The sequence below is a fragment of the Cupressus sempervirens genome, chromosome 4 (genome assembly GCF_028749045.1).
Source record: "Cupressus sempervirens isolate cs-2001-9-10 chromosome 4, ASM2874904v1, whole genome shotgun sequence".
Lineage (NCBI taxonomy): Eukaryota > Viridiplantae > Streptophyta > Pinopsida > Cupressales > Cupressaceae > Cupressus > Cupressus sempervirens.
The window spans coordinates 82,028,615-82,045,750 of NC_143121.1; positions in this window are offsets into that span (position 1 = coordinate 82,028,615).

The window sequence follows — 17,136 nt, forward strand, 5'->3', positions numbered from 1 at the left end:
TATAATGTATCTAAAAGAAAAATCATAAAATTTTGAAAAATTTATCTGTTATTTGGAAAGTGTAGAAAAAAAAAAGAAAGAGATTGAAATGTTTAAGATCAGACAGAGGTGTTGAATTTATCTCCAATGAATTTAATAATTTTTGCATTGAAAGAGGAATTAAAGGACAAGTATCAACCTATGGTACACCTCAACAAAATGGTATAGCTAAGAGTAGAAATAGATCCATCATGGATTGTGCAAGAAAATTGATGATAGAAAGGAATGTTGCAATCAAATACTGGAAGGAAGCTATCAGCACTACAATTCATACTTTGAACATAGTTTAGTTAAAGAAAGACACAAATCAAACTCCCTATGAACTATGGTATGGCTACAAACCTAATTTGAGTTATTTGAAAGTATTTGGTGGCAAATGTTATATCTTGAAAGAGTGTAGAGAAGGAAAATATGTTGTAAAAGGTGACAAAGGCATATTTCTAGGATACTCAAGTAGAAGTAAAGCATACAAATGTTTGAACTTGTGTACTCATAAAATCATAAAAGGTACACATGTGAGAATTGATGAGTTTGCAGAAAAGAATGAAGAAGAAAGCAACAAAGAGCTAAAGGATTACTTAAGATTTCTTTACTATGAACCTGATGCCCTACCAAATCTATCTAAAAGATAGGAGATTTCAGCTCTTGAGTCCCACAAATCTCCAACCATTACCGAGTTGCAGATAGTGCAACTTGAGTCATAGTTTGAAGGACTCAAGTCATAGTCAAAAGCTATCAAGCTAGTTCAAATTGAGTCTAAAGGACCCAAGTCACAGAAAATGGGACCTGAGCTTGATAGTGAAGTTCATGATGAAAATACTAGAACTCATATCAATTCCAAAGAACCTATGTTACCAAAATATGTCAAAAGGCATCATGCACCTGACTGTATCATTGGAGACCAATCTGATGGAACAATGACAAGAAGCAAATTGAAAGGTACATGTTTACTTGTTGAATTTGAACCAAGAAATATTAAAGATGCATTAGATAATGATAGTTGGGTTGAAGTGATGAATGAAGAGATAGAATAGATAGAGAAGAACAAAACTTAGACTCTTGTTCCTAGACTCAAGGATAAAAATGTAATTGGCACAAAGTGGGCATTTCAAAACAAGCTAAATGAAGATGGAAAAGTGTCTAGAAAAAAAACAAGATTGGTAAGTAAAGGTTATTCTCAAGAAGAAGGTATTGATTATGGTGAAATTTTTGCCCCTGTTTCAAGATTAGGTGTTAGAACTTTACTTGCATATGCAACCCATAAAGGATTTAAAGTGTATCAAATGGATGTTAAATCTACAATATTGAATGGAATTCTTGACAAGGAAGTCCACATTTAATAACAAAAAGGTTTTTTAGATCCTAACAAAAAGGATATGGTCTACAAATTACAGAAGGCATTATATGGTCTCAAGAAAGCTCCCAAAGCTTGGTATGAAAGATTGCATAACTATTTGATACAAATTGGCTTTCAAAGAACAAATAGTAATAGTAGTTTGTATATCAAAGAAGGATTAGACAAGAAGATTGTGTTGGTTGAAATATTTGTTGATGACACATTATTCATAGGAAATGAAGACTTGTACAAGGGATTTTTAGAAGAAATGAGGAAATGATTTGAGATTTCTATGTTTGGAGAGATAGAATTCTTTGTTGGATTATAGATTCAATAAAAGAAAGATGTTATCTACAGATCACTCAATACAAATACATCAAAGATATACCAAAGAAATTTGGAATGGAAGATTCAAGACTAGTTGTGTTAGAATTAATAATCTTTCCTTGGTTGTATTTATTTATTTATTGGGATAAACCAAGGTATCCCTTATGTATTATTTATTTGTCCTATAGTCCACATGTAAAGGACATGTCATTCTTGTCCTATTGTCCACTTGTGAGGACAATTCATTTTTGTATTTCTTTTAATAAGGGAAATAGATATTCCTCCTTAAGAGGAACTTCACACTTTGCACACACCTTTTATGAATGTGGAATTCATAGAAATGAGAGTTACACATGCAAAGACATGCAGCTCCTTTCTCATCTCTTTAAAAAAGGTTTTTTTTTATCTCATTTTCATCTAGTATCCATTATTCACATCAAGATTTTGATGCTATTGTAAATGAGCTATTTTGCTCCATCTCTCTCTCTCTCTCTCTCTCTCTCTCTCACACACACACACACACACACACACACACACACACACACATTCTTAGGCATTTGCCTCATTCATAATACTCATAAGGGGTTTTCTTTGCTTTCCCCTTATCAAATCCATGTCTCTTGTGTTTCTTTTTCATTGATATTGCTCCATTGATCTTGTATCATTTGTATGGTAAAACTCTACTTGCTCTCTTAGATTAAATCTATTATTTGATGCTATTTCATTTTATTATATTTTATCATTTCAATCACTTTTTCTTACATGGTATCAGAGCTACTAATACTTGTTTTGAGCTCGTATAAAGGGTTCATTAGAAGAGCTTGATATTGTGAAGATCTTGAAATTTGAAATATTGAAAGTCTTATCTTATTCTTTTGTAAATTTTCTTCTTTCTTATTCATTCTAACCCTCTTTGGAAGGCTTGTTGCTAAAGAGTTCTTCATTTTCTATTTTTTCTAACCTCCTTTGGAAGACTTGTCACCAAAGGATTCTTTATTTTTGATTTTTTTTATTGTATCTAACCCTATTTCTATTATAGGTTTTTTAAGTTTTTGAAATTCAACTTTTTTTCTTCTATTTTTTGTTTTAGAAAGGAAAGTATAGCAGTTCGTATATTTCTTATATCTCATAATCTATGATCTGGGTTTGGTTGAAATTTTAATAGCCTTTAGAAAATATTTTTTTAAAAAAAAATTAATTTCATTTGTATCAGAATAATATTGCAAAATTTATTGTACTATATGTGCAGTATTATTTGTTTTTTCAAGTTTTAAGATGGCAGGTCGTATTTTTATGATATATCTTAATCTGTGATCTGGGTTTGGTTGAAATTTTCACAATGTTTAGAAGACATAAAAATGAAAAAGCCCTTTAAATGTTATTGAAACTAGAGTTAAATAAAAAAAATTATCATTCTCTATGTAACACATTTTTTTCAAATTTTCAAATTTTTATTTTTCCTGTTTCTTCAATCTGACCAGTGGCTTTGCAGGGAACATTTTAGTTTTTAATTTTGACTCGCTAAATCTTTTAATAATTATTTAACATTCTTGTGAATAATAAGCCTCACTTTTTTATTTCAAATCTATTATTTAAATTTTAAACATATTTTTTTTTATCATGTCGACTTTAATTCCAGAAATCAAGTTAAATAACTCAAACTATTATGCTTGAAAAACTCATCTTTCATTTATATTCTATTTTAAGCATATTTTAGATGTTGCTACTAATCCTTCTATAGTTCTTGATACCTCAGCTACAGAAGATGAAAAAAAATGCATGGAATACTAAAAATGAGGAAGCCCTTGGCCTCATTGGTATATCTCTTAACCCAGATTTATATGTTCTAATTTCTCATTGCACTAATGCCCATGAAGCTTGGGATATTTTAATGCAAACGTATGACAGGCCATCTAAATCACACAAGATTCAATTGCAAGATAATTTGGAAGACTTAAGTTATATTGATTTCAAATCCATGGATGAATTTTTACTTAAATTTGATTATATTAAAAGTCAACTAACTGGATTAGGCATTACTCTCACTGATATTAGATTAATTACCATTATTTTAAAGAAATTTTTTCCTAGACAATTTCAACAATTTATTACTAAGGTTCATTCTCAACTTGCTATTCCTACTTTGTCTAATCAATTAATGTATAGTATTTTTCAAAATTTGTTGCTTCAAGAGGAAGCGAAGTTATTGCAATTTGGTACTCTTAGATCTAATGAACATGCATTTGTGTCTAAAAATCAAAATCAAAATCTTAGATCATTTAATCATGCTCCCAGTAATAATCAAAATCAAAATTTTAATACTCACAATTTCAATAATAATCATAACAATCATAACTTTAATAATAGCAACCTATTTAATTCTAGACCTTCTTTTAACAACAATAATATTCAAAATACAAATCATAATAATAACCATCCTAATCAATATAATAGTCCTAATAAGAAACCTCATTGTACTTATTGTGGGAAAGATGGTCATTTGACTAACAATTGTTTTAAAAACCAAAATGATAAGCAACTCATCAATCAAAAATCTCTCGGTAATCAATCTTTTCATGGTTTTACTATTAGTTACAATGCCTCTAAATGATTAGAATGGATAGTTGATAGTGGTTCTTCTCAACATGATACATCTCATAAAGAAGTTTTTGATTCTTTGCAACCTGATCTTTCGAATACTCCAATTCAATTAGCTGATAATCATAGTTGCAAAGTTGAAGGATTTGGTGATGTTAATGTGCCAAATAGAAAGTTACATGATGTTCTTTATGTTCCTGACTTGAAAACCAATCTCCTTTCAGTTGCTAAATTATGTCAAGATTATAAAGTTAAATTTCTTAAGGACATGTGTTCTATTATTGATCCTAGCACTAATGTCGTTGTTGCTAATGCTAAGTTGGGTCATGATAACTTATTCAAGTTTTATGAGTTTACCTCTTCAAGGTACTCTTTGCAAGAAAATATTGATTTTAATGTGTGGCATGAAAAGCTTGGTCATTTGAATTTTAATTATATATCATTGATGTTAAATCACATATGGTTAAAGGATTACCTCATATTGTTCCATCCAAGATTACATGCACTGGGTGCATGAGTGGCAAAATGCATCGAGAGCCCTTTCCCCATGGTTCATCATGGAGGGCATCTCATAAGTTACAATTGATTCACAGTGATCTTTTAGGACCTATGAAAAATATCTCCATTCAAGGTTCAAGGTATGCTCTTACTCTCATTGATGATTTTACTAGAAAAATTTGGATATATTTCTTACATAATAAAGATCAAGTACTTGATACATTTTTTGAATTTCATATGTTAGTAGAAAGGCAATCTGATTCTAAGATAAAGATTCTTCGAACTGATAATGGTACTAAATATGTTAATAATGCCTTTCATTCTTACTTAAGATCATTTGTTATTAAACATCAGCTTACTATTCCTTATACACCACAACAAAATAGTGTAGTGGAAAGGAAGAATAGAACTATTGTGGAAATGGCTAGATGCATGTTACATGCAAAAAATATGGATTATAAGTTTTGGGCTGAAGCTATGTCTTGTGCCACTTATATTCTTAATAGAACTCCTACTAAAGCTTTGAGGGATATAACTCCTGAAGAAGCTTGGTTAGGTAGAAAGTTCAATTTACAACACCTAAGGATATTTGGATATGTTTCTTATGTTCATACACCCAAACAAAAAATGCATAAATTAAATGCTAAATCTTCTCCATTTATATTTGTTGGGTATGATGAAAATTCTAAAGGTTATAGAGTCTATAATCCTCTTACAAACAAAGTTCAAATTGTAAGAGATATTTGTATTGCAGAAAATGAAGTACATGATTGTTCCAAGGTTCAAGATGATGAATTTAGTGGAAATAAGATTGTATTAGTGGAGGACCAACCTCCTTCTCTAAACCTTACTTCTCAAGTATCTTCTTTTATTTCTCCTATTTCTTCTAATTCTAGTAATGATGTTGATACCAATGATGCATTTATTGATCATGACTCTTTTTCTAGGGATGAATCTATTACTACTAAGAGAAGACCTAAATGGGTTCAAGGTTTACTTATTGAAAGAGATGATTATCTTACCAGACTTGGTGGACATAAACTGAGGAGAATTAATTATTGTAATTATAGTTTGATGACTTCTCTCATGAATTCTAATGATCCTCAAAATTTTGAATAAGCTAAGATTCAACCTCATTGGCAAAAAGCTATGCAAGAGGAATATGATACTTTAGTCTCTAATGAAACTTGGGATTTAGTCTCTTTGCCTCATGGTAAGAATTTAGTTTCATGCAAGTGGTTATATAAAACCAAACTCAATGCAAATAATGAAATTAGTAAGTTTAAAGCTAGACTAGTAGCTAGGGGATTTTTTCAAATTGAAGGTTTAGATTACAATGAAACTTTTGCACTAGTTGCTCTTTAGCTTCAAAAATGAATTGGCCTATTCATCAAATGGATGTTAAAAGTGCCTTTTTAAATGGTGATTTACATGAAGAAATTTATATGGCTTAACCACTAGATTTTATCAATGAAGGTAATGAGCATTTAGTATGTAAACTAAAGAAATCTATTTATGGTTTAAAGCAATTGCCAAGAGAGTGGTATTCTAAAATTAATACCTTTTATTATTTCTCAAGATTTTGATAGAAGTAAAAATGATCCTAACTTATACATTAAACATATTCAAGATGATATTATCATTATTATTCTATATGTTGATGATTTGATTCTTACTTCAAGTTCTAACACCTTGATTTCTAATATTTAGTTTCAACTCAATCAAAAATTTCAAATGACTGATTTAAGAATGTTACATTACTTTTTAGGAATGCAAAAATGGCAAACACCTAAGGGCATTTTTCTTTCCCAAAGAAAGTATGCTCAAGGTCTTTTGGATAGGTTTTAAATGAATGATTCTAACCATGTTTCTATTCCATGTGAATTAAGAACTAAGTTAATGGTTGATGCAAACACTCCTTTTGTTGATGCTACCTCTTATAGACAACTTGTAGGAAGTTTAAATTATCTCACCCTTACTAGACCCGATATTGCATATAGTGTTGGTTTAGTTCCAAGATTTATGTCCAAACCTTAAAAAACACACTTTAAAGTAGCTAAAAGAATATTAAGATATATCAAAGGAACTCTTAATCTAGGTTTATTTTATGATGCCAGTTCTACTTTTACTTTACAAGGATTTACTGATTCTGATTTAGGTGGAGATCCCAATGATGGGAAATCTACTTGTGGTTATTGTTTCTTTGTTGGTTCAGGTGCTATATCTTGGAAAAGTAAGAAAGACAGCTTTGTTTCTCCATGTTCTACCAAAGCTGAATATAAAAGTTGTACTTATGCATCTAAAGAAGCTTTGTGGCTTTGAAGAATTATTGAAGATTTGGGTCTACCTCAACAAGAACCTACACCTTTGTATTGTGACAATCAAAGTGGAATAGCCTTGGCAAAGAATCCTATCTACCATGGAAAGTCAAAGCATATTTCTCTCCACCACCACTTCATTGGAGAACACATTGAAGAAAAAAAAGTGTCCCTCATCTATTGCAAGGGTGAAGATCAAGTTGTTGATATTTTGACAAAACCTCTTTCTAGAGAGAAATTTGAATTTCATCGTAAGAACTTGGGTTTGATACCCTTTGATGTCATCTCCCCAAGTAAAGATTAAAAGGGGGTGTTAGAATTAATAATCTTTCCTTGGTTGTATTTATTTATTTATTGCGATAAACCAAGGTATCCCTTATGTATTATTTATTTGTCCTCTAGTCCACATTTAAAGGACATGTCATTCTTGTCCTATTGTCCACTTGTGAGGACAACTCATTTTTGTACTTTTTTTAATAAGGAAAATAGATATTCCTCCTTTAGAGGAACTTGACACTTTGCACACACTTTTTATGAATGTGGCATACATAGAAATGAGAGTTACACATGCAAATACATGAAACTCCTTTCTCATCTCTTTAAAAAAGGTGCTTCTCTATCTCATTTTTATCTAGTCTCCATTATTCACATCAAGTTTTTGATGCTATTGTAAATGAGCTATTTTGCTCCATTTCTTCTTCTTCTTCTCTCTCTCTCTCTCTCTCTCTCTCTCTCTCTCTCTCTCTCTCTCTCTCTCTCTCTCTCTCTCTCTCTCAACCATTTGCCTCATTCATAATAGTCACAAGGGGTTTTCTTTGCTTTCCCCTTATCAAGGATTTTTTTAGTGGCTATTATTCACTAGTTGGCTAATATGTCCCGATTGGGCTATAAAAATTGGCTTAAAAAATACTGTATACTAGTTGACCAGTTCGCCCAAATTTTATAAAATACTCATATAGTGGTTGAAACATTTGCCACTATTATTACATAATTTTAGTTTGGTAGTTAGGTTCTTCACCCATATTTCTCTTTAATGTTTACTCTTATTTGCCACATAATTAATTGAGTGTCTCTTTCGACGATCATCATTCGCCAAATTCCCACTTTCCTATGTGAATTTTTTTTTTATGAGTGACACTGTACTTCACAGACAACTTACCTTGATACATGTTAACATTTCAGTGACTACCTTAACAATTCTTCTTCCTTCAAGAAATGTTGGCCAAAATTAAACCTCAGCCATTGATCTTGGATCATCAAACGATCCGAGTTCTCAAATAATACATTTAACATAATTACATTTCAAAACATAATTTGCCATCAATATTAATAATTTTATTAAAAAAAAAAATTATAATCGCCATTATTTTATAAAAATTGTCTAAACTATTAAAAAATTTACCACCGAATATCCATTGATTGATGCATAATTTGCCAACGCTATTAATTTTTTTCACCCAAATGACATGTGATTCACCACAATTTTATAAATTTTGGGAGGGGGGGTTCCTTAAATTTATCCTTGCCCCTTATCAAATCCTTGTCTCTTGTGTTGCTTCCTCATTGGTATTGCTCCATTGATCTTGTATCATTTGTATGGTAAAACTCTACTTGCTCTCTTGGATTAAATCTATTATTTCATGCTATTTCATTTTATTATATTTTATCATTTCGAACACTTTTTTTTACAAGTTGGAACTCCTACATCTACTAGACATAAGCTTTCCAAGAATGATGATTTCAAAAAAGTAGATAAGACCACATACAGATCAATGATTGGAAAATTGTAGTATTTAGTACATACAAGGTCTGACATTACATTAGAAGTTGGTATAGTGGCAAGATTCTTAGCAAAACCCAAAGAAAATCACATGATGGCAATAAAAAGAATCATGAGATATCTAAATGGTATTGAAGACTATGGATTATGGTATAAATGCAGAGGAAATCTGGACTTAAAGGTGTTTACTAATGCTTATTGAGAAAGAAGTCTTGATGACAAAAAAACACTAATGGTGGAGCATTCTTTCTTAGTAAAGACTAGTGTCTTGGATAAGTAAGAAACAAAATTGTATCTATCAATCACAACAAAGGTAGAATATGTGATAGCAGTAGTTAATTGTTCTAACATTGTTTGGTTCAAACAACTATTAGAGGGAATGAAGATAGAGATCAAAGATCCAGTAGCCATATATTGTGATAACACTAGTGTAATCAATATATCAAAAAACCTAATGAACCATACCAAAACAAAGCACATTTCTATAAAATATCGCTTTGTAAGAGAATTGGTGCACGAAAAAGAAGTCAAATTGGAATATGTAAATATAAAAGAATAGATTGTAGATATATTCACCAAGCCATTACATAAGGATGCATTTCTATATCTAAGATGTAAGATAGGGGTCATTCCCCTACTTGAAGCTCACTAAATGACATTTAGTGATGCATCAACCAAAGAAAGTTGAAGATCAATCAATTGATGTAGTATTGACAAGGGCATATTGCAAATGAATCAGTACTTAAGGTACATTGACATAATCAAAGTTGTTGTCTTTGGCATGTGTTATCAAGAAGGGAGGTGTTTACTATCATATTTCATAGAAATATTTTGTTAATAAAAAGTGGGAGAAATTTGCTATCATAAAAACTTTACAGAGAGATATCAAAGAGGGACAATGAACTTTGCAAAATTGTTGTAGATAGAAGTTTTGTGACAAAGGGAGAAACTAAAGAGTTCACATTGACAAAGGGACTTCTTTAAATGAAACTAAGGATATATTCCTTACTTTATTCTTATTCTCAAAATTTCACTGTGTTATGACATGTTATATTGCCATCAATGCCAAAGAGGGAGATTATTGGATACAATTGATTAATTGTGTGTTTATTTAGATGTTACACAAATGTCAAACCATTATCATTAAGTGTACGGCTAGCTCACTTGGATAGTGAAGAAATTTTTTTGTGTCTACTTAACATTCATGTGTTTTCCTAGTTTAGAAGATAGTGTCTATCGAGTTCACTCAGGCATCAAATGAAAGTCTGTAGAAGATGAGTGTTAACTGAGCTCACTCGATTAATGAAAGAAATATTGAATGCAATCAGTGTTAACTGGGATCACTTAGTTACCAAAGGATCTCTATGAGTTTGCAGTGTTAACCAAACTTCTATTGGTTAACATAGAGAAATCATTTCTGAGTTAGTGTTTACTGAGTTGGGTTGGCTAACAAAGGATTTTCTTATTTTGGTATATTAAGATTAATTAATTTATCTATTGATTGTATCCAACTGAGATGATGAATGTTAGTTATTATAAGTTGTATTAAGGCTGACTTGACAATAGAAAAGATATAAGTATAAGGTCAAGTTGTGGGGTAATGTGTGAAAATGATGTACAATATTGAAGATTTGAGAATGGCTCTAAGGAAGTGAACCTAAAGATTAAAAAAAATGTGTTTGATGTGCTAAAAGGATACATTCGATCAAAAAGGATCATGAACAAGACATAATAGAGATATATAACCAGCAAGTCAGTTGCATCTAAATCAAGTCATTTCATTGTTACTATCTAACCATCGTAGCAATGAACTAAATCTCTTAATAGAGTTGGCTTAAAAACTATTTGTAAATCCTCTAATAAGGTGGCAGTTATGTTGAATTATCTAAAGACCTCTAAAAAGGCCACTCCTAATAAGATGATTAAATTCTTTAATAGGGTCACACCTAATAGTGTGTTTTGTAACCTTTAATAGGGTTGGCTCCTAATAGGGCTCACTTTAGTAGAGTGAAAATCAATAACTAGTTGCAATTGGTGGTTTTCCCAAATTGGGTTTCTATGTTAAATCATGTTATAAAATGTGTTCATACTATTTCTTTTATGCTTGCAATTAAGTTAAATTAATAAAAATCACTGATAACATCTTGAGATCTACAAAGCTAATTTATTACTAACCATATTTAGTATTTAAAAAGTTACAATATTAATTGTTTGTATGCTATCAGACTTTTTTTTTTACTGACATCTAAGGGATCTGAGATTTATTTTTGTAGTAACTAATTTGCCCCTTCCCTCTTGGTTACTCCTTTTATATTTCCAACATTTTTGTCTTGGTTAATTGTTCTTGATGTATTTAATAAGTGTCGTAAGCCTTTTTAAGGCATTTGATATTTATTTTTTGTTGGGGGTTGACTTGCAGCTCAATATGTATCTAATGTAAGTGTTTATTTAATTTCTATCTCACTAAGTTGACTTGTGGCTTGGTTGGGTATAAGTAGGGGGTCTTGTGAAGTATTTACTCATTATTCATCCATCTATGAGAATAGGATCTGGTAGAGGAGTGAACTTTGAGAAGGGCCAGTAGCTAAGGCTTGGAAAACAAGGAGATTCCTTGGAGGGCTTGCAAGAACAAGTTCAAATCTTCCTTGGAGGTTTCTACTAGAGTACATATCTAGAAAAGCTAGGGTTTGGTTTAGATCTGGACGGATCTTCCAAAACTATTACTTTCATTATTTTTGGTCATGATTAGGAAGACCTTATAGCTTGCCACATTGCATATAATTGGTTATTTTATGAATAAAGAGTGGCATTTGATATTAGATTGTGTATCTTGTGTTGTATTTCCATTGTATGGTTATTTTTTGGGGGCTAGGACATCTCCTTTGGAGATCTTTCCTTACACTGCATCAGATGATATGAGAGAAAAGGTTTTCTTAAGCATGTAGATCGCTAAAGATGAGGAAGTTTGCACAAGGAATTGGGGTGAAGGTTATTTGATCAAATTTTAATTTGGTTAATTTGTTGTAGAGGGTTTACAAAAATATTGGAAGATGCCTCTGAGACAATTGGACCCTAGGATAATAGAAGATTTCTATGATACTCTAGGAGTGAGGATCTTAGAGAAGATTGAAATAGAATTTAGATCTGAGATGGCATTGATGAAAAATGATATGATTGTTGAGATCATAAGTTCTCTAGGTGGTGTACCTCAGAATGTAGGTACTAAAGATGGTTATGAGAATGTTTTTGAAGACTTTGAATTTTTTGAATCAAATGGTGAGGAGAAGACTAATTGCATGGAGAAACCAATGGGAAATAGGGCTGGCTAGTTTGCTAGACCTAGATCTCAGTTAAATCTAAAGCATAAGATGGAGGTTTTTAATATCTTAGGTACTTTGAATCCTAAATGCACATGCTATGCTGAAGGGACATGCCTCCCTTTGGAGAAGAGAATTGCAATGAGATAGAGAAGAGGAATGTGAAATTAAGATGACTAAAAGGAGGTTGATGGTGACTAAAATAAAGGCTAAGTTCATCCTTGTGGATTGTGAACTTGAGTTGTTTAAGAGATTGTAGAATTTGAAGCAGAAAGATATGACTATGAAATATTATATAAAGGAGTTGTACAAGTTGACTATTTTGATCTAGGTACAAAGAATTTTCTAAGAAGGTGGCTAGGTTTATTAATGATTTGAGATTCAATATTCAAGATGAGGTTGGTATGCTGAATATTTCTTTGGTTGAGGATTCTTACTAGTATGCTTTGTGAGTAGAAGAAATGTTGAAGAGGAAGAAACAAGGTAGTTCTTGAGGGTAAGAGAAGTAGGACTACTTAGTAAAGGCTAAAGCAAGTGCAGAAGATTAACCAAAACTTGTTGATCGAAAGAGAAGGACACGTAGCTCGAATATAAGGGTACTTGCTTTAGATGTTATGAATAAGGACACAGAGCTTATGAATTTTCTAAGGTTGGTGATAGAAGAACTATGGTTTTGAATGAACATGAAGATCCTATCAATGAACCTAAGAAAGGGGAGAATTTATTGGATGAATGAGTACTAGTTGGTCAAATGACACTAGAATTTTTTCAGATGAGTAATTTGTTTAGGACTCATTGTAAGTTTGGTGATAAAGTATGCATTGTGATTGTGGATTATTGCAATACTAACAACCTTGTTGCTAAGGAGATGCTTTAGAAACTTGGTTTTAGAAGAGTAAGACATCCTTGCCCTTATAGGATTGGTTGGTTGCAAGATGAACATGCTTTGGAAGTGACAGAGCAAAGTTTTTTTGATTTCTAGATTGGGCAGTATAAGGATCAAGTGTTGTGTGATATTGTGGACAAGAGTAGTTGTCACATATTGCTTGGTAGACCATCGGAGTATGATTTCCTAGCCATGCATGACTATATCAAGAATGTTTTACTATTGAGAAGGGTAACAGGAAGCATTAGCTAATTCCTTTGTAAAATGAAGGACTTGGTTGGAGTAACCTGAGTATTGGTAGTCAAGTTAAGCTGAAGGGTTCTGAAAGGGATATAAATTATTGTGGATAGAAAGCCAATGGAACACACAGGATGGCTGTAAAGAAGAAAAAGTGTAACAAGGGAAAGAGTGTAGAACTTGAGGACCTATAGGACATGTATGTAAAGAACCAGTTTGGGATTTATGTGATGAAACCCATAAGATTTTTTTCTAGCAATTGAGAACATCTTATCTGACCAGGGGTGTGTAATGTAAGAGCATCCTAGGGTATTTGACAATCCTACATGTTGGAGGGATTTTTCTTATGGGGTGGAGTTTGTGTGGACCTATTTTGGCCTTGGTTAATTGCTCTTGATGTATTTAATAAGTGTTGTAATCATTTTAAGGCATTTGATATTTAATTTTTGTTGGAGGACGACTTGTGGCTTAACATGTATTTAATGTAATGGTTTATTTAATTTGTATCTAACTATGTAGACTTGTGGATTGGCTAGCTATAAATAGGGGGTCTTGTGAAGTCTTTAGTCATTATTCATCCATCTTGGAGAAGAGGCTGTGGTAAAGGAGTGAACTTTGAGAAGGGCTAATAGATGAGACTTGGGAAACAAGGAGATTTCTTAGTGGGCATGTGAGCATTATTTTAGATCTTCCTTGGAAATTTCTACCAAACTATAGATTAGGACTAGCTAGGGTTTGGATTGGATCTTGAGGAATTTTAAAGACCTGTTACTTTCTTTATATTTAGTTGTAATGGAGAAGTCCTTACAATTCACCACATTGCATGTAATCAGTTATTTTATGAATAAAGAGTTGCATTTGGTATCAGATTGTGTATCTTGTTTCTTGTTTCAACTATGTGTTTATTTTTTAAAGGCTAGGACATCTCCTTTGGGGATTTTTCTGCCTTGCACTACATCAAGGAGAATATGAAAAAGGGTAAACTCTATACTGTCCTCCACCAAGATTTTATGTTCAAATTGTTCAACATTTACAAAAGCATTTTCCCTTCTCAACATACTAACATTCACGTGGTTCTTCCTATTTCTTCTATTTCCACCTCAACCTCTTAAATTTTGGCTTAGATTATCTCTACTATGGATGCTAAAATCCTAAGTCTTATATGCAACATATAGTTACAAAAATAAAAATAGAGAAGGATATTCAGATAGTACACCTTGATGTTGAAAAAAAAGGAAGAAGAAGGAGGTCACTTGGAAATAAGAAAAAATAGGTTAAAGTGGATCCCAAGACAAAATATGAGTGCCCTGATAGCTTAGGTTTAAAATATATTAAAGTGTATTCCAAGACCAAACACGAGTGCCCTAGTAGCTCAGCTTCCACTAGTAGTGGCTAAAGAAAACCCCCACAAAAAAGAAAAAAAAAGAAGGCTTTTAGGAATCAATACATTGCAGATTATGAAGAGTAGATGAATAGTGAAGGGAAAGGGGGAGACATTAACCATACTAATAGTCACTAAAGCCATATTCTATCTCATATTTTGGATACCATCAAGAAAGATAACCTTGACAACTCTTAATAGGTCACTAAAAAGGGTGATATTCTCACCTCCTCTCTTCATATACATTTGAGAGGAAAATGGATCCAACATAAGAACCCCTAGTGATCCCCAACAAGAATTATAGGTAGATGCCTTATCTTTTCTATTACAAAATTATTGAGAATATTTTGTAAAAATATAGGATCTTCTAGTTTTTGGATTTTAGAATTAAGAAGTAAGGCTACAGGTGGCCCATCAACTTAGTTGTTTCTTTTCTCATGTATAAATGTTTTTCTCTCTAATTTCCATTTAAACTTATTCATTCACTCCAATAAAATTAAAAGAGATCTTGTTTTCAAATTTAAACACTTATTCTAGAAAAATCATTTGTTAATTAAAACTTAAGCACTCTCAATCTGGCTATATATTTTCAAGCTATTCATGCAAATATATCCTTTTATAGTGCAAGGAAAAGTGATAGCGACAATAAAGAAAGACTGAATTTAGATTAATAAAATTAATATTAAAGAAACTTCAAGCTAAAGGGATTTTTTTTAATCAATAATTTGTTATTTTTTTAAAAATATTCAATAACTTAGAGATTATATTGGAAATTGTATTACTTTTAACTGTAGATTATATTTATGTCTATGAAGTTGTATTCAATCTTATTGGCTCGAATAGATTTGTCTCCCACTCTTATCACCTTACAATATTAACTCAATAGTTGGGTAAGTACATGATAGTTACTTCCCTCTAATTTTAAAAAAGTACAACTCCTCTAAATAGATTTTCAATAAATCTATGTTAATATATGTCTACACAAGCACTTTTAACCAAAAAGTACATATGGTTTTAGACATTACTCTTGGGAATCAATATTAAACCAATCAATGCATGCAACTAATCACAAGATCAAAATTTTAAAGTTTTTCTTATTCCATAATTGAACCAATATAAATAAAATATTTATATAATTTTTTTTTTTAAAATCTAAAAATATGATCAAAGATGAAATTCCCACCTACTATGAACTTGTTGGTAATCAGAATTTTCCTTTGAAAAAGAAATGCAAATAATGACTCAAAATACCTAAATGAAGACACAAATCATACTAATAGATGAATAGATTATAATTGCATTGATAATCTTGCTCTGATTTGAGAGGTACAACTCCCTCTTAAAATATATTCAATGAATTAAATGTCGACATGTATCTTTGACCCAATGGTACAAAGCTAATCAGACATTATTTCATAAGCATGAAATAAATGTGATTGCTAGATTTACAATAAGGTAAAGAAGGAAAGATTATTGAATAGTCATATGACCACTTACCAAGCCTTCCATATGTAGAGGAAAACGAAAAGGGATTAAATATCTCATTATACAACCTATGAAATGACAAAACTAAGTTTGAAATATGGTAGAAGGACCATAAGATCACATTCAACCAAAATAATAAGTACCTAGACCTAAGGATTTGGCATCCACATATATTTTGCTTTAATTCAAAAGCATAACAAATCATAACATTATCATTTCATCCTTGTCATTACAATCTTTGCAAAAAAGTAAAATAACTCCTCTGTATTCCCCATTTTACTATAAAAACCACTATCTTCCCCTCCCCCTATAGCTATACAAATCCCAGAACAAAAAAAGAAGAAAATTATTTCTTTTGAAGGTATTGCAATAAATAATATATCTTAGCTACATTTTGGTTCCAAAAACCGTTTCTTGAAAAGATGACCTTTTGGAAATAACGTCATTTTAAATTCATGAGCCATTTGTGCTTCATTTCTTTACTTGATAATCATCTTCATCTCTTGAGATAGTTGGAAAATAAAATTGATTTATTATAGATCATGTGTCAAATGTAATTTTGTGATATTATTGGTTCTTGTTGTGATTTCACAATGTATGCCCCATTTCTCCTAGAAATGGGGACCCTCTAGTAAATTTTTAGTCTCCTAGACCACTAGTCTAGGGCTTGGGTCATTTTCCAACTCCTCCTAAGTCTAGATCAAGTCCTAGTCCCTAACTGGACAAGTACGAGCTGTTAGAATTGAAAAAAAAGGGAATATTTTAAGTTTTTTAGTGCATGAATATGCACTTGCACACTAGGACACATGCACACCTATCCAAAATGTGCAGGTGCACTAAATGTGCAAGTGCGCACTTGTCTCCCTTTGGAGATACACACTAGCACACATGCATAGGTGTGCACCTCCAAAGGGTGTGCATTGGGTCCAAAACT